The following is a 260-nucleotide window of genomic DNA, read 5'->3' on the forward strand; positions in this document are numbered from 1 at the left end:
AGGAAAGAAGGGAAAGGAAAAGGGTGGGAAAAGCTCTGGGAGCGAAGTAAGAGCTCGGAGGAAGGGGGCGAAAAGGAGGGAGGGATCCATATGCTCTCTGCTGGAACTAGCTGTTGGAAGAGGTGGAAGTTTATGTCCTTATTGGGCGGAGGGAGGGGGTGCCTGGGGGGGGCGGATGAAAAACCAGGAAGTGACAGAGGGTGTTGCTAAGGGTGGGGGGGGGAGTTTGGGGGTGGCAGGGGCGGGGGGAGGGAGGGGAG

Source organism: Myodes glareolus, chromosome 17 (assembly GCF_982192425.1).
Source record: "Myodes glareolus chromosome 17, mMyoGla1.1, whole genome shotgun sequence".
NCBI lineage: Eukaryota > Metazoa > Chordata > Mammalia > Rodentia > Cricetidae > Myodes > Myodes glareolus.